The sequence below is a fragment of the Panulirus ornatus genome, chromosome 9 (assembly GCF_036320965.1).
Source record: "Panulirus ornatus isolate Po-2019 chromosome 9, ASM3632096v1, whole genome shotgun sequence".
Lineage (NCBI taxonomy): Eukaryota > Metazoa > Arthropoda > Malacostraca > Decapoda > Palinuridae > Panulirus > Panulirus ornatus.
In genome coordinates this window covers 24,521,278-24,548,696 of record NC_092232.1, presented here as the reverse complement: position 1 = coordinate 24,548,696, position 27,419 = coordinate 24,521,278, and the positions used below count along the sequence as shown (strand labels likewise).

Below are 27,419 nucleotides of genomic sequence, written 5' to 3'. Positions count from 1 at the left end.
GTATTTTATCTAAATAACTTCGTTTGACTCCTCCTACACTTTCAAGCATCAAAGGTCAGTACCTGTGTCGATTTTAGGTTCAGAAAAGTCCTCCTACCACCTTGGGTTATTTATCTCAATAACTTTGTTTTACTACTACGACACCCTCAAGCACCACAGATCCATACCTGTGTCGATTTTAGGTTAAGAAAAGAAGTTCTAATATTTCAGTTTTTTTATCTCAATAACTTTGTTTGACTTTTATGACATCTGCAAGCATTACTGGTCAGTACCCTTCAATTTTATGTTCAGAAAATCACTCCGTCCTACTTGGGTATTTCATCTCAATAACTTAGTTCGACTCGTACAACAGCCTGAAACATCACAGGTCCGTACCTGTATCGATTTCTGGTTCAGAAAAGTGGTTCGACCATCTCGGGTTTTTTATCTTAACTTCGGTTTACTCCTACGACACCCTTAAGCACCACAGATCCATACCTGTGTCGATTTTAAGTTCAGAAAAGCAGTCCGACCATTTTGGGATTTTTATCTCAATAACTTAGTTCAACTCTTACGACACCCTCAAGCACCACAGGTCCTTACCTGTGTTGATTTTAGGTTCAGGAAATCACTCTGACCTTCTTGGGTTTTTTACCTCACCAACTTCATTTGACTCTCACAACACACTCAAGCACCACAGGTCCGTACCTGTGTTGATTTTAGGTTCAGAAAAGCAGTTCTGCCATTTCAGGCTTTTTTATCTCAGTAACTTCGTGTGACTATTATGACATCCTCAAGCATTACAGGTCAGTACCTGTTGATTTTATGTTCAGAAAATCGCTTTGTCCTTCTTGGGTATTTTATCTCAATAACTTTGTTTGACTCCTATAACAGCCTGAAGCATCACAGGTCCGTACTTGTGTCGATTTTTGGTTCAGAAAGCCCTCCTACATCTCGGGTTTTTATCTCAATAACTTCATTTTACTACTACGACACCCTGAAGCACCACAGGTCCGTACCTTTGTTGATTTTAGGTTCAGAAAAGCAGTCCGACCATTTTGGAATTTTTATCTCAGTAACTTCATTCAACTCTTACGACACCCTCAAGCACCACAGGTCTGTACCTGTGTCGATTTTAGGTTCAGGAAATCACTACAACCTTCTTGGGTTTTTTATCTCGGTAAATTTGTTCGACTCCTAAGACAACTTCAAGCATCAAAGGTTCAAGCATCGATTTTAGGTTCAGGAAAGCGGTCCGACCATCTTGGGTTTTTTACCTCACCAACTTCATTCGACTTACGACACACTCAAGCACCACAGATCCATATCTATGTCGATTTTAGGTTCAGAAAATTGCTCCGACCTTTTTGGGTATTTTATCTCCGACTTTTTTCGACTCCTAAGACACCCTCAAGCATCACAGGTCCGTACCTGTGTCGATTTTAGGTTCAGAAAAACGGTAATACCATCTCAGGATTGTTTTCTCAACTTTGTTCGACTCTTACGACACCCTCAAGCATCATAGTTCCATACCTGTGTCGATTTTAGGTTCAGAAAATTGCTCTGACCTTTTTGGGTATTTTACTAAATAACTTCGTTTGACTCCTGCTACACCGTCAAGCATGAAAGGTCCGTACCTGTGTCGATTTTAGGTTCAGAAAAGCCTTCCTTTCACATTGTTTTTTTTTTTTATCTCAATAACTCCATTTTACTACTATGACACCCTCAAGCACCACAGGTCCGTCTGTACCTGTGTTGATTTTAGGTTCAGAAAAGCAGTTCTACCATCTCAGGTTTTTTATCTCAATCACTTCATTTGACTCTTATGACGTTCTCAAGCATCATAAGTTAGTACCTGTTAATTTTATGTTCAGAAAATTGCTTTGTCCTTCAGTATTTTATCTCAATAACTTTGTTCGACTCCTATAATAGCCTGAAGCACCACAGGTCCGTACCTGTGTCGATTTCAGGTTCAGAAAAGTGGTCTGACCATCTCGGCTTTTTTATCTCAATAACTTTGATTTACTTGTACGACACCCTCAAGCACCACAGGTCCGTACCTGTCTCGATTTTAGGTTCAGAAAAGCATTATGACCATTTTGGGATTTTTATCTCAATAACTTCATTCAACTCTTATGACACCCTCAAGCACCATAGGTCCGTACCTGTGTCCATATTAGGTTCAGGAGATCGCTCTGACCTTCTTGGGTTTTTTATCAATAAATTTGTTCGACTTTTAAGACAACTTCAGGCACCACAGGTCCATACCTGTTTTGATTTTAGGTTCGGGAAAGGGGTCCAACCATCTCGAGATTTTTACCTTACCAACTTCATTTGACTTATGACTCACTCAAGCACCACAGGTCTGTACCTTTGTTGATTTTAGGTTCAGGAAATTGCTCTGACCTTTTTGGATATTTTATCAATAACTTTTTTTGACTCGTAAGACACCCTCAAGCATCACAGGTCCGTACCTGTGTTGATTTTAGGTTCAGAAAAACGGTAATACCATCTCAGGATTTTTTCTCAATAACTTTGTTCAACTTACGACATCCTCAAGCATCATAGTTCCATACCTGTGTCAATTTTAGGTTTAGAAAAGTGCACCAACCCACTTGGGTATCCATACCTGTGTCAATTTTAGGTTTAGAAAAAAGCACCAACCCACTTGGGTATTTTATCTAAATAATTTCGTTTGACCCCTGCTACACCGTCAAGCATGAAAGGTCCGTACCTGTGTCGATTTTAGGTTCTTTTCAGAAAAGCCCTCCTACCACCTCGGGTTTTTTTATCTCGATAACTTCGTTTTACTACTACGACACCCTGAAGCACAGCAGGTCTGTACCTGTGTCAATTTTAGGTTCAGAAAAGCAATTCTACCATTTCAGGTTTTTTTTATCTCAATAACTTTGACTCTTGTGACATCCTCAAGCATTACAGGTCAGTACCTGTCGATTTTATGTTCAGAAAATTGCTGTGTCCTTCTTGGGTATTTTATCTCAATGACTTTGTTGGACTCCTACAACAGCCTGAAGCATCACAGGACCGTACTTGTGTCGAGTTCAGTTTCAGAAAAGCGGTCCGACCATCTCGGTTTTTTATCTCAATAACTTTGATTTACTCCTACGACACCCTCAAGCACCACAGGTCCGTACCTGTGTTGATTTTAGGTTCAGAAAAGCAGTCCGACCATTTTGGGATTTTTATCTCAACTTCGTTCAACTCTTACAACACCCTTAAGCACCACAGGTCCATACCTGTGTTGATTTTAGGTTCAGAAAAGCAGTCTGACCATTTTGAGATTTTTATCTCAACTTCGTTCTACTCTTATGACATCCTCAAGCACCACAGGTCCATACCTGTGTTGATTTTAGGTTCAGAAAAGCAGTCTGACCATTTTGGGATTTTTATCTCAACATCGTTCTACTCTTATGACACCCTCAAGCACCACAGGTCCATAACTGTGTTGATTTTAGGTTCAGAAAATTGCTCCAACCTCCGGTTTTTTATCTCAACTTTGTTCGAATCCTAAGACAGCCTGAAGCATCTGAGGTCCATAAGTGTTGATTTTAGGTTCAGAAAAGCGGTCTGACCATCTTGGGTTTTATATATCGATAACTTAGTTTTACTCCTACGACACTCAAGAACCACAGGTCCATACCTGTGTCGATTTTAGGTTTAGAAAAGCAGTCTGATCTTTTCAATTTTTTTTATCACAATAACTTCGTTCAACTCTTACGACACCCTCAAGCACCACAGGTCCATACCTGTCAATTTTATGTTCAGAAAATCACTCCGACCTACTCGTGATTTTTATCTCAATAGCTTTTTTCGACTCCTAAGACACATTGAAGCACCACAGGTCCGTACCTTGTCAACTTTAGGTTCAGAAAAGCAGTCATACCATCTCAGGTTTTTATCTCTAACTTTATTCGACCCTTACGATACCCTCAAGCACCATAGGTCCGTACCTGTCGATTTTACGTTCAGAAAAGTGCCCCTACCATCTCGGATTTTTTATGTCAATAGCTTCATTCAAATTATGACTCCCTCAAACACCACAGATCTGTACTTGTGTCGATTTTAGGGTCAGAAAAGTGGTTCTACCATTTCAGGTTTTTTATCTCAATAACTTCGTTTGACTCTTACAACATCTTCAAGCACTACAGGTCCATACCTGTAGGTTTTAGATTCAGAAAATTGCTCTGACGTTCTTGAGTATTTTATCTCAATCATTTTGTTCGATTCCTACAACAGCCTGAAACATCACAGGGTCTGTGTTTGTGTCGATTTCTGGTTCAGAAAAGTGGTTTGACCATCTCGGATTTTTTATCAATAACTTCGATTTACTAGTATGACACCCTCAAGCACCACAGCTCCATACCTGTGTGAATTTTAGGTTCAGAAAAGCAGTTCTACCATTTTGGGTATTTTATCTCAATAACTTCATTCGACTTATGACTCACTCAAGCACCGCAGGTCCGTACCTGTGTCCATTTTAGGTTCAGAAAATTGATCTGACCTTGGGTATTTTATATCAATAACTTTTTCTATTCCTACAACAGCCTAAAGCTGTTGTAAATTTCAGGTTCAGAAAATTGCTCCGACCTACGCAGATTTTCCGACCTTGGGTATTTTATATCAATAACTTTTTCTATTCCTACAACAGCCTAAAGCTGTTGTAAATTTCAGGTTCAGAAAATTGCTCCGACCTATGCAGATTTTCCGACCTTGGGTATTTTATATCAATAACTTTTTCTATTCCTACAACAGCCTAAAGCTGTTGTAAATTTCAGGTTCAGAAAATTGCTCCGACCTACTCAGATTTTTTATCTTAATAGCTTTTTTTGACTCCTAAGACAGCCTCAAGCATCACAGGTCCATACCTATTTCGATTATAGGTTCAGAAAAGGGGTCCGACCATCTTGAGTTTTTCATATCAATATCTTCATTCGACTTATGATACCCTCAAGCACCATAGGTCCGTCCGTACCTGTGTCGATTTTAGGTTCAGAAAATCAGTCCGACCTCAGGTATTTTATCTCAGTAACTTTGTTCGACTTACAACAGCCTCAACCATCACAGGTCCTTCCGTACCTTTGTCGATTTTAGATTCAGAAAAGTGCTCCGAGCCTCTTGGGTGTTGTATCTCAACAACTTCATTTGAGTCCCAGGATGCCCTCAAGCACCAAAGGTCCTTACCTGTGTCAATTTTACTTTTTGAGTCCCAGGATGCCCTCAAGCACCAAAGGTCCTTACCTGTGTCAATTTTACTTTAAAAAAAGCAGTCCTACCATCTTGGGTTTTTTATCCCAATAACTTTGTTCGACTTTTACGTCCACATGCACCACAGGTCCGTACCTGTGTTGATTTTAGGTTCAGGAAATTGCTCTGACCTCGGGTATTTTATCTCAGTAACTTTGTTCGACTCCTACAACAGCCTGAAGCATCACAGGTCTGTACCTGTGTCGACTTTAGGTTCAGAAAAGTGGTCCGACAATCTCGGGTTTATTATCTCAATAACTTCATTTGACTTTTATGACATCCTCAAGCACCACAGGTCCGTACCTGTCGATTTTAGGTTCAGAAAAGTGGTCCGACCAGCTCGGGTTTTTATCTCAATAACTTCATTCCACTCTTACGACACCCTCAAGTACCACAGGTCCGCACCTGTGTCAATATTAGGTTGAGAAAATCGCTCCGACCTTGTTGGGTTTTTATCTCAACAACTTTGCTCAACTCTTAAGACAGCCTCAAGCATCACAGGTCTGTCCATACCTGTGTCGATTTCAGGTTCAGAAAAGCACCCTGACCTGCTTGAGTGTTTTATCTCAACAACTTTGTTTGACTCCTGCTACACCCTCCAGTATCACAGGTCCGTAAGTGTGTCAATTTTAGGTTCAGAAAAGTACTCCGAACTACTCGGATATTTTATCTCAGCTTCTTCTTTTGAGATCCGCAATGCCCTCAGGCACCACAGGTCCACTGCCTGAACCACTCAAGGCAAACAGAACGATACTGATACCAAAAGTACCAAATCCAACTAAACTCAAGGACTACAGGCTAATTGCCATCTCGTGCAATGTAGTCCTACTGCTTTATAAGATCCTTAGTAGCCGCATCTCAAGCCTTGTCCAGATAGATGGACCTCACAAGGCATTCGTTCCTATGGACTGATGCCTTGAGAACCTCAAAATCTTGGATGCAAATAATTTGTCTTGAATGGGCACAGTCCCACGCTGTGCACATGGCATTCCTCGACATAGCTAAAGCATTCGATAGTTTTAATGATAGCACTATCAAGCGGGCCATGTCGCGGAAGGGCATTCCTGCCCCTGTTAGGGCATATATCATGTCGACCTGTTACCGAACCCTCACACGCATCGAAGGGAACGGTGGGACAAAATTAAAATGACTTGCGAGGTCAAGCAGGGTGACCCCTTATTGCCCAATCTTTTTAACCTTGTAATTGATGAAGGAGCTACAAGTTGGATTTGGTGACTGAAAGGTGTCGGTGCTAGCGTTCGCTGATGACCTGGTTCTTGTGGCGAAGATGGCAGCTGGTCTACAGGAGACGATAAACATCAAGGCAGAGACTCTCGTGGGGGGTTCGGGTGAACCTGGGGAAGTGTTAATCCCTCAGCATGGAGGTTGACGGCAAACGCAAGACATGGTAAATCAATAAGAATAGTACATTCCAAGTCTTGGGCAGAGTTATTGGCTCCATGGATGCTGAGGACAATTACAAGTACCTTGGCATTCTTGTTGGGGCAGGAGGCTGGCAAAAGTCCTATGGTGCCCTGCAAGAAGAGGGGCTCTCTAACATCACCAGAGTCCTCTAAAACCTTAACAGAAGGTTACAATCCTCATAGATCACGTAGTGCCTAAGCTCATGCATCGCCTTGTGCTGGGGGAAGTACATAAGAGGCAGCTAGCATGTATGGATAGGCAGGTGAGAGTTGCGGTTTGCCGCTGGCTCCACCTGGCCCTTGACATGCTGTGCACACACTTCCGTTTGGCGACAGGGGATGGCAGGCTTGGGACACCTGATTTTGCTTAGACCGTTCAGTTGAATAAACAAGCCATGTTCGAGAAATTCCTTACTTTGTCTGACCCTATGATTCAGGCTGCAGTCCGGGAACCTGCAGTCATGAGGAAACTGCAGAGTTGGTCGGGCCCCGCATGCATTGCTGGTCGGCAGGCAAGTAATAAGGTCGAATGTGTACCAAATCAGTACCGTTGATGGACAGGGTCTTGCTCCATCTGCTGCCGTACCTCAGGGCAGCTGGTGGGTTAACAGTGGGAACCAGTTCCTCACTGGTAGTGATTATGTGAATGTCGGCCAAGTGAGGGCAAGAGCTTTACCTACTCCTGCAAGGGCTGCCAGAGGCCGGCCCAAGAACAGCGGCTTCTGTGACACATGTCAAAGGCCTGGTACACTTGGGCATATTTCAGGTATGCCCACGTACCCACTGGGGTAGAGTGAAAAGGTACGACAACTCTGCCTATTTGGCCAGCTGGTTGAGACAGAAGGGCTATGAAGTGCTCTGCAAGCCTCGTATCCTTAATGCAGAGTCCTTCAGGAAGCCAGACATCGTGCCTTCCAGAGAATCAGAGGCTTGTATAATTGATACACAAATCTCTGGAGCTATTACGGCAACCTGGAAGTCCTTCAGGGCGTATGGGATCTCATTGGCTAAGACAGTGCGAGTGATATTTGCTACTGTCAACTGGCGTGGCGCATGGTGTCAAGAGTGCGAGTGCTGTCAGAGGGATAGGGCTTTCTTACCGGGACCTTGAGGTGTGCTCCGTGAAAGCTCTGACCCAGACCCACTCTCTTTACAGGATGTACTGTCTGGTGTCGGCCCTCGGGCTGGCGAAGGTGTTCCACTTGTGTGTTCGTGGGAGGTGGGACTTGGTCATCCTCCCAAGGCTACCATGGCAGGTACCAGTTCCTGATGGTGGTTTGATGTAGTGGGAAAGTGGATGTCTTGGCAGGGCAAGTCTACTAATCCCATTCATCAGGCTGCACTGGAAGGTGAGCGGTGCTGGGGGACGAACCTGTGGAAAGTCAGGTGAAGTTATTTTCAAACCACTTTTCCTAACTGCCAATGTCTCTTCTTACTTCTGCCTTTGCTATCAGCAGTCTGATCTACCATCTTCCCCTTGGTGTGTCCATACACATCTTCCAATTAACAGCTTTCACTAGTAACTTTGTGATTACCCCCTGTTGTTACCTTGCACTGTAGTTTAGCGTTTCCAGCACCACCTATTAGAAATGTGAATCTGTGAGGTAAGAGATGAAAGTTGTTACAGTTATCTCCCCTCTTTCCCAATAATTGCTTCCGTTATCCAATATATTTTGTTCGGTTTTCTATGTAAGGTTATAATCTGAGTTACATTACATTCTTTGAAAAGTCTTATTGTTGTATGTTAAGATATGAAAGTTAGTTTACTTGACAGTAAATGAATTATAAGTAGGTATTTTACAATCATTGGGAAACCAAGGAACATGTAAGGGATAAAATAGATTAATAGAAAGTACTTGTATACAAAGGTGAAAAAGTATTGGAATGTTTATGGTCTCACTTTCTCCCTTTGAGAATCTGAAGAGGTTTTAGTGGAATGTTGTACAATGCTGTTGGGTAAATGTATCATATCTGTACACATTTTGGTAATTTCAAAGGATTATATTATCAGTTGAATCTTGGTGATTTCAAAGAATAAGATTAAATTGAGGCCAGTATATTTGCCTAAGGCTTGGCAGGTGAATTAAGTGGAGGGAGATAATGTACTAGTAGTAAATTAATATTATGTTCAGAGAGCTCATGTTTATTTTTGTTGATGTAAATATATTTTTGTAACTATTATACCACTGTGGTTGGTGTTTAACCATTATCTTCCAAAAGAAGGAACAGCGAAGGGGGCCAAGTGAGGATATTCCCTCAAAGGCTCAGTCCTCTGTTCTTAACGCTACCTCGCTGATGTGGGAAATGGCAGGGGGAGGGGGTGTCATTTCATGTGTGGCATGGTGGCGGCAGGAATGGACGAAGGCGGCATGTATGAATATGTGCATGTGTATATGTATATGTATGTATATGTTAAAATGTATAGGTATGTATATGTGGATGGGTTGGGCCATTCTTTCGTCTTTTTCTTTGCGCTACCTTGCTAACGTGGGAGACAGCGACAAAGTATAATAGATGTATACATTTTTTTTTTTTTTTTGCTTTGTCGCTGTCTCCCGCGTTTGCGAGGTAGTGCAAGGAAACAGACGAAAGAAATGGCCCAACCCACCCCCATACACATGTATATACATACGTCCACTCACACAAATATACATACCTACACAGCTTTCCATGGTTTACCCCAGACGCTTCACATGCCCTGATTCAATCCACTGACAGCACGTCAACCCCGGTATACCACATCGATCCAATTCACTCTATTCCTTGCCCTCCTTTCACCCTCCTGCATGTTCAGGCCCCGATCACACAAAATCTTTTTCACTCCATCTTTCCACCTCCAATTTGGTCTCCCACTTCTCCACGTTCCCTCCACCTCCGACACATATATCCTCTTTGTCAATCTTTCCTCACTCATTCTCTCCATGTGCCCAAACCATTTCAAAACACCCTCTTCTGCTCTCTCAACCACGCTCTTTTTATTTCCACACATCTCTCTTACCCTCACGTTACTTACTCGATCAAACCACCTCACACCACACATTGTCCTCAAACATCTCATTTCCAGCACATCCATCTTCCTGCGCACAACTCTATCCATAGTCCACGCCTCGTAACCATACAACATTGTTGGAACCACTATTCCTTCAAACATGCCCATTTTTGCTTTCCGAGATAATGTTCTCGACTTCCACACATCCTCTACCACTTCTGAAACCACACTGCTCTTCCCCAATCTGATGCTCTGTACATGCCTTCACCCTCTCAATCAATACCCTTCCATATAATTTGCCAGGAATACTCAACAAACTTATACCTCTGTAATTTGGGCACTCACTCTTATCCCCTTTGCCTTTGTACAATGGCACTATGCACACATTCCGCCAATCCTCAGGCACCTCACCATGAGTCATACATACATTAAATAACCTTACCAACCAGTCAGCAATACAGTCACCCCCTTTTTTAATAAATTCCACTGCAATACCATCCAAACCTGCTGCCTTGCCGGCTTTCATCTTCTGCAAAGCTTTTACTACCTCTTCTCTGTTTACCAACTCATTTTCCCTAACCCTCGCACTTTGCACACCACCTCGACCAAAACACCCTATATCTGCCACTCTATCATCAAACACATTCAACAAACCTTCAAAATACTCACTCCATCTCCTTCTCACATCACCACTACTTGTTATCACCTCCCCATTTGCGCCCTTCACTGAAGTTCCCATTTGCTCCCTTGTCTTACGCACTTTATTTACCTCCTTCCAGAACATCTTTTTATTCTCCCTAAAATTTAATGATACTCTCTCACCCCAACTCTCATTTGCCCTTTTTTTCACCTCTTGCACCTTTCTCTTGACCTCCTGTCTCTTTCTTTTATACGTCTCCCACTCAATTTCATTTTTTCCCTGCAAAAATCGTCCAAATGCCTCTCTCTTCTCTTTCACTAATACTCTTACTTCTTTATCCCACCACTCACTACCCTTTCTAATCAACCCACCTCCCACTCTTCTCATGCCACAAGCATCTTTTGCGCAATCCATCACTGATTCCCTAAATACATCCCATTCCTCCCCCACTCCCCTTACTTCCATTGTTCTCACCTTTTTCCATTCTGTACTCAGTCTCTCCTGGTACTTCCTCACACAAGTCTCTATAATGTCATGTAATATATATATATATATATATATATATATATATATATATATATATATATATATATATATATATATATATATATTTTTTTTTTTTTTTTTTTTTTTTTTTTTTTTTTTTTTTATACTTTGTCGCCGTTGGCTGTGTCCAGCCCAAATTTCTCTGGTAACATGTTATTTCAGAATTTTGTCTTAATAGGCCTATGTGCTGATTATACACCCTTAGAGGAAGGGGTGTGGTTGTAACTTGAGGGTCTGCTGCCCGGGAGATGAGTATGTGAAACCTGCTGTCCGAGAAGGCTGATGTGAAACCAACCATCCAGAGGCTAAAATCAGGTATACTGGGGGTGAAACCATGTGTAATGTTAGCTGAAATCAAGTGTACATAACCAAGCTGTACTGAGTGTTGTGGGTTAGTACTCTACTGTGCTTTTGTGTAATGTACTGGAGAAGATTTCTCTAAACAAGTAATTGTTCATACTAGTATATACATTTTGGTTAAACATAGCAGATAACATTAAGAAGTTTAGTGAAACCCAGGATTTACATTTTCTGTATCAGTTTAATAGAGATGAACTAAACCAGGTGGTAGCTACATACGGACTTTCTCTGAGGACACAAAAGATGCAGAGAGAATTAACTGATGAGGTGATGTCCTTATCAATATTGAAGGAATCTGAATATGTTGAAAATAGTGGTGACGGTGAAGAGCAGATGAGAGAAAAGGTGGCAAGGAAGAGATTGAGGTTAGAATTTGAACATAGGAAAATGCAACTAGAAGCAAAAAAAAAGAGGTAAGACAGAAAATTAGAAATAGAAGAGAGGACAGGTACAAGAAGAAGAATTGGAGATAAAGATGACTGCTTAAATCATTTACCTGAGTTTATAAATAAAAAGTTGAGGATTTCTTTATCCATTTTGAATAAACTTGCAACTATTAAAGAATGGGATGAAAGTGACTTGGCTGTGTTGGTGCACAGTAAATTCATTAATGATAGCCATAATAACTGGGAAAATGATGTTAATGATGGCATCAGTGAAGAGAATACTAAGTTACACTTAGGGATAATAGAGATGAGAAGCCATTAATACGAAGGACATAATAAATGGCTAGAAAGGTGTATGCATGTCAGTATGATGGAATCAATGGATTATAAGGCTGTTAAAGAAGCAGTACTGAAAACTGTGGAAATGGAGGCAGAAGTGAACAGGAGAAGGTTTATGGAACACCAGGAAAACTTGAGGAGGCTAGAGATACTGGAGCAAATCAGAGTCTAATTCTGAAAGATGTATTAGAATGGACAGTGTAGTCTTACTCTGGGGAAGGAAATAAGTGTAAGAGGGTTATGGTTAGGCAGTTATATAAATCTTGAGAGTGGATTTGTGAGTGGCCACTTAAAAGTTAGGACATGCGAGGAATTTCCTATATCTGGAGTACACATGCTGTTGGGGAATGATTTGGCTGGCGAAAAATTAGTCCCAGAACCTGTTGTGAATGATAATCCATTTGATGTAGACTGCTGTAAAGGTGAACCACATGACAGATAAAAATGTGTATCAGACTGATCGTATTGTACACTATAGTGAAATTGTTTATCCAGATTGTGTTGTGACCCGGTCAATGTAGAAGAGAGAAGTTGAATATGATTTAGGTGATATATTTGATCAAGAGGGGTCTGTGATCAGGGATAATATAGTGGAATTTAGAAATGAGAAGAGCACTGTGGAATTCAAAATTTATGTACTTCCAGATTTTGTTGTGGACAAGGAGTTGACAGAGGTACAGAAGGGTAATAAGAGTTTGAAAGAATGTTGGAATGAAACTGCTAGAAATGGGAGTGAGAGTGATGTGTCACTTGAATTTTATGTACAGAATGGTGTGTTAATGAGAAAGTGGAGGCCTGCTCATTTTCCAGCATCTGATCACTGGGAGGTCAAAGAACAGACTGTTTTTCCAAAGAATTATAGGGTACATGTTGTTGCTTGAATCAGGGCATGTGAAGTGTCTGGGGTAAACCATGGAAAGTTGTGTGGGGCCTGGATGTGGAAAGGGAGCTGTGGTTTCGGGCATTATTGCATGACAGCTAGAGACTGAGTGTGAACGAATGGGGCCTTTGTTGTCTTTTCCTAGTGCTACCTTGCACACATGAGGGGGGAGGGGGATGGTATTCCATGTGTGGCGAGGTGGCGATGGGAATGAATAAAGACAGACAGTGTGAATTGTGTGCATGGGTATATATGTATGTGTCTGTGTGTGTATATATATGTGTACATTGAGATGTATAGGTATGTATATTTGCGTGTGTGGACGTGTATGTATATACATGTGTATGGGGGTGGGTTGGGCCATTTCTTTCGTCTGTTTCCTTGCGCTACCTCACAAACGCGGGAGACAGCGACAAAGCAAAATAAATAAATAAAAATGTTGTTGCTTTATCCATTCTTGTTTTATCTGGGTATTTGGGAGTTAGGAAGACAACTGAAAGATTGTTAATTAATTTTTATTGGCCAAATATGAAGAAAGATGTATCCCAGTATTGTAAGACTTGTGAATTATGTCAGAGAGTAGGTAAAGCCAACCAGACTATACAACCAGCTCCACTGCAGGTAATTCCTGCTTTTTGTAAAGCTTTTAGCAAAATTGTAATTGATTATGTAGGTCCTTTGCCAAAAACACTAAGGTATTCAGTAGTTATTGACAATAATGTGCACATCTACCAGATTTCCAGAAGTAGTACCATTATGTAGCATACATTCTAAATATATTGTAAGTTAGTGAAATATTTCTCCTGGGTGGGTATGCCTATAATTATAAAGTCAGATGAGGGAAGTGATTTGACTTCTGGAGTGTTCAAGAAAATATTAAAGGGGTTACATATAACACAAAAGGTGTCAAGTACTTATCACCCCAAAGTCAAGGAGTTTTGGAGAGATTCCATCAGACTGAAAAATACTTTGAGAATATATTGAGGGGAATTGTCAGCAGACTGGGATGAGGGATCTGCCTTTAGCATTGCTGGCAATTAGAGATGCAGTACAAGAATCTAAAGGTTTCAGTCCGTTCGAGTTAGTGTCTGGACATGAAGTAAGAGGTCTATTGAGTATGCTAAAAGAGAAATGGATTGGGAAGAGTGATTCTCCGGGATTATTGAAGTATGTATCAGTTAAAAGCAAATTTTGTAGGGCTAGGGAGATTACTGCAGAAAATTTGAAAGTGTTAAGTAGACAGGAAAGTATGGTATGACAAGAAATCTAGAAGCAGGGAGTTCAAACCAGGTGATTGAGTGTTGGTTTTACTGTCTCAAACAGGAAATCCTTTGAGAGCAAAATTTTATGGTCCCTGGGTTGTTGAGAAAAGAGTGAATGAATTGAACTGTATTGTAAGTACTCCAGAAAGATGCAAGCCAAGCCAATTGTGTCACGAAAACATGATAATACCTTATCATGATAGAAATTCTGTAAAGGATGATGTTACAAATACATATTGTGTATGTGTCAGGTTTGATTATGTAGAGGTAATGGATGAAAGTTGTTACAATTATCTCCCTTCTTTCCCACTAATTATTTCAGTTATCCATTATGTTTTGTTCAATTTTCTATGTAAGGTTATTATCTACAGTACGTTATATTCTTTTGAAAAGTATTATTGTCGTACGTTAGAATATGAAATTTTGTTTACATAATTGTGAATAAATTATAATAGGTATTTTTACCATTATTACAGTTTATAGGAGACCAAGGAACATGTAAATGATAAAATCAATTAATAGGAAGTATTTGTATATGAAAGGAGAAAAAGTATTGCAATATTTATGCTCTTTCTCTGAATAGGTTTTGGTAGGAAGTTGTACAATGCTGTCGGGTAAATGTATCATAATATCTGTACACAACTTGGTGATTTCAAAGAATTATGTTTTAGATTAAGGGCAATTTATATGCTGAAGACTTACCAGAAAAAAGAAGTAGAGGGAGATCATTGTGTGAGGAATAAACATGTTATATTTATGTTCTGAAAGCACACACATATTTTTGTTAATGTAAATATATTTTTGTACCTTTTCTACTGCTGTGTTTGGTATAATTTAAGCAGTTTTGAATGGAAAGGGATTATATATATATATATATATATATATATATATTTTTTTTTTTTTTATTATACTTTGTCGCTGTCTCCCGCGTTTGCGAGGTAGCGCAAGGAAACAGACGAAAGAAATGGCCCAACCCCCCCCCATACACATGTATATACATACGTCCATACACGCAAATATACATACCTACACAGCTTTCCATGGTTTACCCCAGACGCTTCACATGCCTTGATTCAATCCACTGACTGCACGTCAACCCCGGTATACCACATCGCTCCAATTCACTCTATTCCTTGCCCTCCTTTCACCCTCCTGCATGTTCAGGCCCTGATCACACAAAATCTTTTTCACTCCATCTTTCCACCTCCAATTTGGTCTCCCTCTTCTCCTTGTTCCCTCCACCTCCGACACATATATCCTCTTGGTCAATCTTTCCTCACTCATTCTCTCCATGTGCCCAAACCATTTCAAAACACCCTCTTCTGCTCTCTCAACCACACTCTTTTTATTTCCACACATCTCTCTTACCCTTACATTACTTACTCGATCAAACCACCTCACACCACATATTGTCCTCAAACATCTCATTTCCAGCACATCCACACCCTCCTGCATTATTATATATTATTTATTATGCTTTGTCGCTGTCTCCCGCGTTAGTGAGGTAGCGCAAGGAAACATGAAAGAATGGCCCACCCATCCACACACACATGTATATACATACACGTCCACACACGCACATATACATACTTATACATCTCGACGTATACATATATAAACATACACAGACATATACATATATACACGTGTACATAATTCATACTGTCTGCCCATATTCATTCCCGTCGCCACCCCGCCACACATGAAATAAAAACCCCCTCCCCCCACATGTGCGCGAGGTAGTGCTAGGAAAAGACAACAAAGGCCACATTTGTTCACACTCAGTCTCTAGCTGTCATGTATAATGCACCGAAACCACAGCTCTCTTTCCACATCCAGGCCCCACAAAACTTTCCATGGTTTACCTCAGACGCTTCACATGCCTTGGTTCAATCCATTGACAGCACATCGACCCTGGTATAGCACATCGTTCCAGTTCACTCTATTCCTTGCACGCCTTTCACCCTCCTGCATGTTCAGGCCCCGATCACTCAAAATCTTTTTCACTCCATCTTTCCACCTCCAATTTGGTCTCCCACATCTCCTCATTCTCTCCACCTCTGACACATATATCCTCTTGGTCAATATTTCCTCACTCATTCTCTCCATTTGACCAAACCATTTCAAAACACCCTCTTCTGCTCTCTCAACCACACTCTTTTTATTACCACACATCTCTCTCACCCTTTCATCACTTACTTGATCAAACTGCCTCACACCACATATTGTCCTCAAACATCTCATTTCTAGCACATCCACCCTCCTTCGCACAACTCTATCTATAGCCCACGCCTCGCAACCATATAACATTGTTGGAACCAGTATTCCTTTAAACATACACACTTTTGCTTTTCAAGATAATGTTCTGGACTTCCATACATCTTTCAACATCCCCTGAACTTTTGCCCCCCTCCCCCACCCTATTATTCACTTCCGCTTCCATGGTTCCATCCGCTGCCAAATCCACTCCTAGATATCTAAAACACTTCACTTCCTCCAGTTTTTCTCAATTCAAACTTACCCCTCAGTTGACTTGTCCCTCAACCCTACTGTACCTAATAACCTTGCTCTTATTCACATTTACTCTCAGCTTTATTTTTTCACACACTTTACCAAACTCAGTCACCAGCTTCTGCAGTTTCTTACATGAATCAGCCACCAGCGCTGTATCATCAGCGAACAACAACTGATTCACTTCCCAAGCTCTCTCATCCAAAACAGACTGCATACTTGCCCCATTTCCAAAACTCTTGCATTTACCTCTAATAACCCCAACCATAAACAAATTAAACAACCATGGAGACATCATGCACCCCTGCCGCAAACCAACATTCACTGAGAACAAATCACTTCCCTCTCTTCCTACACATGAACATGCCTTACATCCTTGATAAAAACTTTTAACTGCTTCTAGCAACTTACCTCCCACACCATATTTTTTTAATACCTTCCACAGAGCATCTCTATCAACTCTTATCATATGCCTTCTCCACATCCATAAATGCTACATATAAATCCATTTGCTTTTCTAAGTATTTCTCATATACATTTTTCAAAGCAAACACCTCCTGCATATATATATATATATGTATATATATATACATATGCATATATATATGCACATATATATATATATATATGTATCCCTGGGGATAGGGGATTAAGAATACTTCCCACATATTCCCTGCATGTCGTAGAAGGCGACTAAAAGGGGAGGGAGCGGGGGGCTGGAAATCCTCCCCTCTCGTTTTTTTTTTTTTTTTAATTTTCCAAAAGAAGGAACAGAGGGGGCCAGGTGAGGATATTCCAAAAAAGACCCAGTCCTCTGTTCCTAACGCTCCCTCGCTAACACGGGAAATGGCGAATAGTTTAAAAGAAAAAGAAAAAAGATATATATATGTATATATATATTATCGCTGGGGATAGGGGAGAAAGAATACTTCCCACGCATTCCTCATGTGTCATAGAAGGCGACTAAAGGGGATGGGAGCGGGGGGCTAGAAACCCTCCCCTCCTTGTATTTTAAATTTCTAAACCGGGAAACAGAAGAAGGAGTCATGCGGGGAGTGCTCATCCTCCTTGAAGGCTCAGATTGGGATGTCTGAATGTGTGTGGATGTAACCATGATGAGAAAAAAGGAGAGATAGGTAGTATGTTTGAGGAAAGGAACCTGGATGTTTTGGCTCTGAGGGAAACGAAGCTCAAGGGTAAAGGGGAAGAGTGGTTTGGGAATGTCTTGGGAGTAAAGTCAGGGGTTAGTGAGAGGATAAGAGCAAGGGAAGGAGTAGCACTACTCCTGAAACAGGAGTGGTGGGAGTATATGATAGAGTGTAAGAAAGTAAGCTCTAGATTGATATGGGTAAAACTGAAAGTGGATGGAGAGAGATGGGTGATTATTGGTACATATGCACCTGGGCATGAGAAGAAAGATCATGAGAGGCAAGTGTTTTGGGAGCAGCTGAGTGCATGTGTTAGTAGTTTTGATGCACAAGACGAGGTTATAGTGATGGGTGATTTGAATGCAAAGGTGAGTAATGTGGCAGTTGAGGGAATAATTGGTGTACATGGGGTGTTCCCAGTGTTGTAAATGGAAATGGTGAAGAGCTTGTAGATTTATGTGCTAAAAAGGACTGGTGATTGGGAATACCTGTCTAAAAAGAGAGATATACATAAGTATATGTATGTAAGTAGGAGAGATGGCCAGAGAGCGTTATTGGGTTACGTGTTAATTCATAGGTGTGCGAAAGAGATACTTTTGGATGTTAATGTGCTAAGAGGTGCAACTGGAGGGATGTCTGATCATTATCTTGTGGAGGCGAAGGTGAAGATTTGTAAAGGTTTTCAGAAAAGAAAAGAATGTTGGGGTGAAGAGAGTGGTGAGAGTAAGTGAGCTTGGGAAGGACACTTATGTGAGGAAGTACCAGGAGAGACTAAGTACAGAAAGGAAAAAGGTGAGAACAAAGGAGGTAAGGGGAGTGGGGGAGGAATGGGATGTATTTAAGGAAGCAGTGATGGCTTGTGCAAAAGATGCTTGTGGCATGAGAAGCATGGGAGGTGGGCAGATTAGAAAGGGTAGTGAGTGGTGGGATGAAGAAGTAAGATTATTAGTGAAAGAGAAGAGAGAGGCATTTGGACAATTTTTGCAGGGAAATAATGCAAATGACTGGGAGATGTGTAAAAGAAAGAGGCAGAAGGTCAACAGAAAGGTGCAAGAGGCAAAAAAGAGGGCAAATAAGAGTTGGGGTGAGAATCATTAAATTTTAGGGAGAATAAAAAGATGTTTTGGAGGGAGGTAAATAAAGTGTGTAAGACAAGGGAACAAGTGGGAACATCAGTGAAGGGGGCTAATGGGGAGGTGATAACAAGTAGTGGTGATGTGAGAAGGAGATGGAGTGAGTATTTTAAAGGTTTGTTGAATGTGTTTGATGGCAGAGTGGCATATACAGGGTGTTTTGGTCGAGGTGGTGTGCAAAGTTAGAGGGTTAGGGAGAATGATTTGGTAAACAGAGAAGAGGTAGTAAAAGCTTTGCGGAAGATGAAAGCCGGCAAGGCAGCAGGTTTGGATGGTATTGCAGTGGAATTTATTAAGAAAGGGGGTGACTGTATTGTTGACTGGTTGGTAAGGTTATTTACTGAATGTATGTATGACGGAGTTTGGTAAAGTGTGTGGAAGAAGAAAGTTAAGAGTAAATGTGAATAAGAGCAAGGTTATTAGGTACAGTAGGGTTGAGGGTCAAGTCAATTGGGAGGTGAGTTTGAATGGAGAAAAACTGGAGGAAGTGAAGTGTTTTAGATATCTGGGAGTGGATCTGTCAGCGGATGGAACCATGGAAGCGGAAGTGGATCATAGGGTGGGGGAGGGGGCGAAAATTTTGGGAGCCTTGAAAAATGTGTGGAAGTCGAGAACATTATCTCGGAAAGCAAAAATGGGTATGTTTGAAGGAATAGTGGTTCCAACAATGTTGTATGGTTGCGAGGCGTGGGCTATGGATAGAGTTGTGCGCAGGAGGATGGATGTGCTGGAAATGAGATGTTTGAGGACAATGTGTGGTGTGAGGTGGTTTGATCGAGTAAGTAACGTAAGGGTAAGAGAGATGTGTGGAAATAAAAAGAGCGTGGTTGAGAGAGCAGAAGAGGGTGTTTTGAAATGGTTTGGGCACATGGAGAGAATGAGTGAGGAAAGATTGACCAAGAGGATATATGTGTCGGAGGTGGAGGGAACGAGGAGAAGAGGGAGACCAAATTGGAGGTGGAAAGATGGAGTGAAAAGGATTTTGTGTGATCGGGGCCTGAACATGGAGGAGGGTGAAAGGAGGGCAAGGAATAGAGTGAATTGGAGCGATGTGGTATACAGGGGTTGACGTGCTGTCAGTGGATTGAATCAAGGCATGTGAAGCGTCCGGGGTAAACCATGGAAAGCTGTGTAGGTATGTATTTTGCGTGTGTGGACGTGTGTATGTACATGTGTATGGGGGGGGGTTTGGGCCATTTCTTTCGTCTGTTTCCTTGCGCTACCTCGCAACCGCGGGAGACAGCGACGAGGTATAAAAAAAAAAAAAAAAAAAAAAAAAAAATGTATGACTCATGGTGAGGTGCCTGAGGACTGGCGGAATGCTTGCATAGTGCCAGTGTGCAAAGGCAAAGGGGATAAGAGTGAGTCCTCAAATTACAGAGGTATAAGTTTGTTGAGTATCCCTGGGAAATTATACGGGAGGGTATCGAATAAGAGGGTGAAGGCATGTACAGAGCATCAGATTGGGGAAGAGCAGTGTGGTTTCAGAAGTGGTAGAGGATGTGTGGATCAGGTGTTTGCTTTGAAGAATGTATGTGAAAAATACTTAGAAAAGCCAATGGATTTGTATGTAGCATTTATGGATCTGGAGAAGGCATATGATAAGAGTTGATAGAGATGTTCTGTGGAAGGTATTAAGAATATATGGTGTGGGAGGTAAGTTGTTAGAAGCAGTGAAAAGTTTTTATCGAGGATGTAAGGCATGTGTACATTGTAGGAAGAGGGGAAATTGATTGGTTTTCAGTGAATGTTGGTTTGCGGCAGGGGTGCGTTATGTCTCCATGGTTGTTTGATTTGTTTATGGATGGGGTCGTTAGGGAGATGAATGCAAGAGTTTTGGAAGAGGGGCAAGTATGCAGTCTGTTGTGGATGAGAGAGCTTGGGAAGTGAGTCAGTTGTTGTTCGCTGATGATACAGTGCTGGAGGCTGATTCGGGTGAGAAACTGCTGAAGCTGGTGACTGAGCTTGGTAAAGTGTGTGAAAGAAGAAAGTTGAGAGTAAATGTGAATAAGAGCAAGGTTATTAGGTGTAGAAGGGTTGAGGGACAAGTCAATTGGAAGGTAAGTTTGAATGGAGAAAAACTGGAGGAAGTGAAGAGTTTTAGATATCTGGAAGTGGATTTGGCAGCGGATGGAACCGTGGAAGCGGAAGTGAATCATAGGGTGGGAGAGGGGGCAAAAGTTCTGGGAGTGTTGAAGAATGTGTGGAAGTCAAGAACGTTATATTGGAAAGCAAAAATGTGTATGTTTGAAGGAATAGTGGTTCCAACAATGTTATATGGTTGCGAGGCGTGGGCTATAGATAGAATTGTGCGGAGGAGGGTGGATGTGCTGGAAATGAGGTGTTTGAAGACTGTATGATGTGAGGTGGTTTGATCGAGTAAGTAATGAAAGGGTAAGAGAGATGTGGGTGATAAAGAGGGTGTGGTTGAGAGAGCAGAAGAGGATGTTTTGAAATGGTTTGGTCACATGGAGAGAATGAGTGAGGAAAGATTGACAAAGAGGATATATGTGTCAAAGGTGGAGGGAACGAGGAGAAGTGGGAGACCAAATTGGAGGTGGAAAGATGGAGTGAAAAATATTTTGAGTGTTCGGGGCCTGAACATGCAGGAGGGCAAAAGGCGTGCAAGGAATAGAGTGAATTGGAACGATGTGGTATATTAGGGTCGACGTGCTGTCAGTGGATTGAACCAGGGTATGTGAAGCGTCTGGGGAAAGTTTTATGGGGCCTGGATTTGGAAAGGGAGCTGTGGTTTTGATGCATTATACATGACAGCTAGAGACTGAGTGTGAACGAATGAGGCCTTTGTTGTCTTTTCCTGGCACTACCTCGCACACATGTGGGGAGAGGGAGTTTTCATTTCATGTGTGGTGGGGTGGCAAAGGGAATGATAAGGGTAGACTATGAATTATGCACATGTGTATGTATGTATATATCTGTTTGTATATATATATATATATATATATATATATACAGTCACCCCCTTTTTTAATAAATTCCACTGCAATATTGTTGACTGGTTGGTAAGGTTATTTAATGTATGTATGACTCATGGTGAGGTGCCTGAGGATTGGCGGAATGCGTGCATAGTGCCATTGTACAAAGGCAAAGGGGATAAGAGTGAGTGCTCAAATTACAGAGGTATAAGTTTGTTGAGTATTCCTGGTAAATTATATGGGAGGGTATTGATTGAGAGGGTGAAGGCATGTACAGAGCATCAGATTGGGGAAGAGCAGTGTGGTTTCAGAAGTGGTAGAGGATGTGTGGATTTGCTTTGAAGAATGTATGTGAGAAATACTTAGAAAAGCAAATGGATTTGTATGTAGCATTTATGGATCTGGAGAAGGCATATGATAGAGTTGATAGAGATGCTCTGTGGAAGGTATTAAGAATATATGGTGTGGGAGGAAAGTTGTTAGAAGCAGTGAAAAGTTTTTATCGAGGATGTAAGGCATGTGTACGTGTAGGAAGAGAGGAAAGTGATTGGTTCTCAGTGAATGTAGGTTTGCGGCAGGGGTGTGTGATGTCTCCATGGTTGTTTAATTTGTTTATGGATGGGGTTGTTAGGGAGGTAAATGCAAGAGTTTTGGAAAGAGGGGCAAGTATGAAGTCTGTTGGGGATGAGAGAGCTTGGGAAGTGAGTCAGTTGTTGTTCGCTGATGATACAGCGCTGGTGGCTGATTCATGTGAGAAACTGCAGTAACTGGTGACTGAGTTTGGTAAAGTGTGTGGAAGAAGAAAGTTAAGAGTAAATGTGAATAAGAGCAAGGTTATTAGGTACAGTAGGGCTGAGGGTCAAGTCAATTGGGAGGTGAGTTTGAATGGAGAAAAACTGGAGGAAGTGAAGTGTTTTAGATATCTGGGAGTGGATCTGGCAGCGGATGGAACCATGGAAGCGGAAGTGGATCATAGGGTGGGGGAGGGGGCGAAAATTCTGGGGGCCTTGAAGAATGTGTGGAAGTCGAGAACATTATCTCGGAAAGCAAAAATGGGTATGTTTGAAGGAATAGTGGTTCCAACAATGTTGTATGGTTGCGAGGCGTGGGCTATGGATAGAGTTGTGTGCAGGAGGATGGATGTGCTGGAAATGAGATGTTTGAGGACAATGTGTGGTGTGAGGTGGTTTGATCGAGTGAGTAACGTAAGGGTAAGAGAGATGTGTGGAAATAAAAAGAGCTTGGTTGAGAGAGCAGAAGAGGGTGTTTTGAAGTGGTTTGGGCACATGGAGAGGATGAGTGAGGAAAGATTGACCAAGAGGATATATGTGTCGGAGGTGGAGGGAACAAGGAGAAGAGGGAGACCAAATTGGAGGTGGAAAGATGGAGTGAAAAAGATTTTGTGTGATCGGGGCCTGAACATGCAGGAGGGTGAAAGGAGGGCAAGGAATAGAGTGAATTGGAGCGATGTGGTATACCGGGGTTGACGTGCTGTCAGTGGATTGAATCAAGGCATGTGAAGCGTCTGGGGTAAACCATGGAAAGCTGTGTAGGTATGTATATTTGCGTGTGTGGACGTATGTATATACATGTGTATGGGGGGGGTTGGGCCATTTCTTTTGTCTGTTTCCTTGCGCTACCTCGCAAACGCGGGAGACAGCGACAAAGTATAATAATAATAATAATATATATATATATATATATATATATATATATATATATATATATATATATATATACATATATATTTTTTATATATATATATATATATATATATATATATATATATATATATATATATATATATATATATATATATAATACATATATATATATTTCCTTGCGCTGCCTCGCTGGCGCGGGGGACAGCGACAGGGCAAAGTGAATAAATAGATAAATATATATAGGGGAGAAAGAATACTTCCCACGTATTCCCTGCATGTCGTAGAAGGCGACTAAAAGGGAAGGGAGCGGGGGGCTGGAAATCCTCCCCTCTCATTTTTTTTTAAATTTTCCAAAAGAAGGAACAGAGAAGGGGGCCATATGAGGATATTCCCTCAAAGGCCCAGTCCTCTGTTCTTAACGCTACCTCGCTAATGCGGGAAATGGCGAATAGTATGAAAAAAAAAAAAAAATAAATATATATATATATATATATATATATATATATATATATATATATATATATATATATATATGTATATACATACACGTCCAAACACGCACATATATATATACATACACACACAGACATATACATATATGTACATAATTCATACTTACTGCTTTCATTCATTCCCGTCGCCACCCTACCACACATGAAATGACTCCCCCCTCCCCCGTACGAGGTAGCAATAGGAAAAGACGGCAAAGGCCACTTGCGCTCACACTCAATCTCTAGCTGTCATGGTTCAGTCCTATCACCTACTCTCAGTCTTCTCCCAATAAGTGATCTCTTATTTTTAACACTATTCACTCTTATGCTGATGATTCCACTGTACATACTTCAGCTTGTATTTCCTCCTCTCCTTTCTTTAATACTCCTCTTTCTTGTACTGATCATATTTCTGATCTGTGCAGCAGTTTGAAGTGAGTTAGTGGTAACCTTGTGAAATTTGAGTGCTAATATGTAATTTTTCCCTCTATCTCTATCTACGAATCATTTGCTTTCCCTCTGTTCAGTCTTAAAACACCACAGTTCAACCATGTAATAAAATAAAACATTTTGGGCATAACCATCTCCTCCACTTTGTCTTAGAAACCCCATATAATCAACTTTACCAAGTGTGCTTACCAAAACTAGGAGTGTTGTGTAGGTCCTATATTTATTTTTCGAGTGAGCAGCTGTTCCACATCTACAGGGGTTTTACTTTTATTTGCTTCAGTGTGGAATACTGTTCATACATCAGGGGAAGGGGGGTTCGCCCTCCACAACTCTGTTAATTAGAATGGAATCGCAAGGCCTTCGTCTCATTAATATTCCTGACCACTTCTCTTCAACCTTCCTTTTCTGATTGCTTTTCTCACTTTTCAGTAGGTATCACTTCGGTCACTGTTCTGATGAACTGTCTGCATGTATCCCTATCCCTAGGGTCAGGACCCGTGGCACGTGTTTGGCTGCTGTTTCCCACACTTCATGGAGAGAGGCCACTCAAGGATTGGCCATTTTGATATCTCTCTGTTCTTTTGGCCGAGGGATTTTTTCCTTCTTTTGTCTCTCTTTACTTTTCTTCATCTAATAGTCAGGTCTACAGACGCTTTCTCTTCAACTTTTTTTTCCTTTTTCTTTTTTTACCATAAATGGCCTTGACTAAGGCATATTATTTGTCTGTGACATGCTGGTCATTCTTGGAAAACAAAAAAGGAAAATTGTCAAACCAGTGATGAAGCCCCTATCAACCAAAATATTTTCATAAACCGATGAAGAAGACAATGTCACTTCTTTTAAAAATTAAAAAAAAAAAAGAAATCCATTTATATCTGTATTTCTTTTGTGATGGTTTATATGCTGTGCATTTCTATCTAGATAACAGCTAAACAGAAATGATGTGCAATATTTTTTGATTCTCTTTTTGAGAAGAGTGCATGTATGTGTGTGGTGATTTGGAGGCTGTCCAAGACTTATCATGCACTTGCACAGGATACATCTTGGCTGAAGATGGCCTAATACATTTCAAGAATAAGTAACAGTTTACAAGTTAAATATCTGCCGAGAGATAAGCCACCTACAGTTAGATAAAAACAGTCATGAAAAATGTTGGAATGGCACAAACCTTCAAGTTAAAACACCAAATCAGACTTTTTATGTAGTTCTTTATAACCTTGGGATTTTATAAATGAAACAATAGGATGGGCTAAAGTGTAAAAATCTCCCTAAGCATTCCCTCCCTCAGTTAAAGCACCATGTGACTTTTGGTTGCCTTAAACACTGGAGCAGTCTCTATGTTCTCGCTAATGAGTATCCCAGGTAGCACTTGTTTCCTGATTAAGCTAGTCTGAACCACATTAATCATATGAGGCTTGTAAGCTCCTTCCTCAATATTGTTTTAAAAAATCTGTTCTTAGGTTACTGTATCATTCATATGATATATAAACTGACATATTTTGAAGCTGAAACCACCTTTTACTTGAACAAAAAGTTTTCTCCTGACCTGTCTCACCTACTTTACTCAAGTCACTATTTAAAGACAGCCTTCTACTGGATAATCATAATTGCCAGTGACATGTTTCTCTGATTTTTGGCCCTCAATCCAGCTATTCTGTAGATTTCCTACATTTTCCTTCACATCACATTTTTTCTATGGCCACTATTTTATCAGTTAATGCAGTGCCACACAAAAATCTAAACTATTCTATGTTTATTCTTCTTGACAGATGTCACAGTTAAGTAAGCAAGATCTATGGATGTGGCAATAGCTTTAAGGCCTGTCTACACGAGCGGGCCTGATCGGCGGGTTTGCCCGTTAACGGGCAAATTTTGGTGGGCCTGCCTGTGAATGTTGTCCACACGACCGAAGTGATGAACAGCTGGGCCTGCCCGACGATGTTGCCAGTAGCGGGTGGAGTGCGGTACGAGAACCATGGTGCCTAGCATTGTCAAGAAAAAGATTTTGTACTCTATGATAATAGCTTTGTGTCTCAAGAAGAAAAGGATATGGTGTAAAGATTGGTTAAAGAAAAGAAGTATGTTTGGAAGCACTGCAACAATACTTCATGAACTACAAAGTAGTGAGGAACACGACTTCAGAAATTACCTGAGGATGAGTGTAAGCACTTTTTACATCTTGTTATCAAAGGTGGAGCCATACATAGTGAAGAAAGACACAGTTATGAGAAACAGCATTACAGCAGAAGCTTGTCTGGAAGCAACTTTACGATAAAGGTCAATCAAAGTACTAGTAAGTGCTTTAGACCAAAAAATTGTTGGTGGCTCACTAGAGTTATCCTGGGCTGCCATCATTAAATGTTCACTGTGCTACTATGCCGTGGGATGTGGGATAAAGGTCCGCTGTGGGTTCACGATATTATCTTGCGTCTGGCAGGGTAAAAACTCCAGCTACCGGGCACCAGCTCAGTGATTTCGCTCGGCGGGCTTTCGGGCAATTTGATCATTTGCCTGTCAAATATGCCCGTTAACGGGCAAGCCCGCCGATCAGGCCCGCTCATGTAGACAGGCCTTTAAGTTTTTTGCCAGCATCCATTCACTTAAGCACCTCCTATATCACATTTAGTGTGACAGTCGTATTTTCTGTAATTCCAGCAATCACTGGCATAGTCAAAAAGTCCATTATGGGGAGAAAAAATAGGTTTTTCCTTTATGAAAAGAGCTTTGCATTCTAAAGTAAGAGAAAACATGCAGAAAGTTGTATCTATACCTCTGTGTTGCCTGATCCACTGCTGAATGAGGGGCACAAAGGAAGCAAGATGTGTAGATGGTATTCCTGTCTTTACACTATACTTATTTCATGCAAAGGTGCAGCAATGGTGAGAACATGTATATTGAAAAATACACCTTTCACAAAAAAAAAAAAAAAGAAAACTGCAAAATTGATTGGCTGGCTTGTTGGAGGATATTAAAGGATTTGTTTCTTTATCTTGAGCTTAGTCTTACGATCCATTCT

At 41.1% G+C, this 27,419-nt stretch overlaps 1 protein-coding gene and 1 long non-coding RNA gene across 2 annotated transcripts in view; one reads left to right on the top strand and one right to left on the bottom strand.

The window, feature by feature from the left end:
- LOC139750279 (uncharacterized) overlaps positions 1-27,335 on the top strand; it is a 39,410-nt gene extending 12,075 nt beyond the window's left edge. Inside the window, exons 3-5 of the long non-coding RNA XR_011713109.1 lie at positions 7,825-8,017; positions 11,022-11,158; positions 26,173-27,335. This is a non-coding gene — a long non-coding RNA (uncharacterized lncRNA). The remainder of the gene's footprint in view (positions 1-7,824; positions 8,018-11,021; positions 11,159-26,172) is intronic.
- LOC139750278 (LYR motif-containing protein 2) overlaps positions 1,000-27,419 on the bottom strand; it is an 87,274-nt gene continuing 60,854 nt past the window's right edge. The window contains exon 4 of the mRNA XM_071664866.1: positions 1,000-8,040. The gene's annotated coding sequence lies outside the window, so the exon portion shown is untranslated. The remainder of the gene's footprint in view (positions 8,041-27,419) is intronic.